This window comes from Entamoeba invadens (assembly GCF_000330505.1).
Source record: "Entamoeba invadens IP1 unplaced genomic scaffold scaff_1105074724629, whole genome shotgun sequence".
NCBI lineage: Eukaryota > Evosea > Mastigamoebida > Endamoebidae > Entamoeba > Entamoeba invadens.
The window spans coordinates 414,508-415,627 of NW_004440426.1; positions in this window are offsets into that span (position 1 = coordinate 414,508).

Below are 1,120 nucleotides of genomic sequence, written 5' to 3' on the forward strand. Positions count from 1 at the left end.
CATGTTATGTGAATACTTATAAATTGAGAAAAAAATTGTTCTAAAAACGAATATATTTTATTAAATTAAAACAACACAATTAATTGATATATCAATATAATGATAAACATTTAAACTATTAATTTACAATATCAATCAATTATAATTTTGTATAAATTATATATTAATATTTGTTGACTTTTACAACAATTTAAGTGAAGTTTTTGTCATTATCATTTTGAGTACAATATTTTTGAATATCGAATTTTAGTGGTCAAAACAATAAAATGTGGTTGGTCCTTTATTACATATCATTGTTCTTAAAAATATCACAATCGTTTTACGGTTTATAGTTTCCCAAATCAATTTTGTTGTTAAAATTTAGAATAAATCTAACACACATCAAAGTTGACTTTAATAAGGTTGATATATTCATGAGTTATTTAACTTTTACAAATATCCATCTCTACCTTAGTAAACGAGAAAGTAAATAACAATAACAGTTTTTATATTTTTTTAATTTAAAATATATTAAATTATATGAAAATGAATAAAATTATTTGTAGAATTTTTTTAAATAAATATTATTTAATTGTTTTACTTTCAATTGTTTGTATTTAATCATTCGTATTTATTTATTTGTTTAAATTTAATAATATTTAATAATATTGTTTATTTTTTATTAAAAAAATATTGATTTTATGTTTTTCAATCAATGATCAATTCAAATTATTTTATGGCATTCATTATATCTGTACATCGAAGTCTCATCATCTTCATTTTCAATCATAGTAATTAATGTATTATTAAATTTTTAAAATCTAAAAGGATAAATTTGGTATAGGTTACCCGATTTGTATAATTAAAAAATAATAAATTTGTGTTCAAATTGATATCCAGTGTTATTTACATTTTAAAGATTATTAATAAAAAATAATATAAACAAAAATAACAAGTCAAAAACCAATGATTTCATATTAATATCTTGGCCAATTCTTCCCTGAAAGTCAGTGCTTCATCATTTTTAAAAAGATTTTTAATATCTTTAATGGACTGTGGATTACTTCGAACAATGCAATCAACGAAGTACAACATGTAAACTCCACAGTCCACATTGTTAGTCTGTTCGGGAACTTTGATA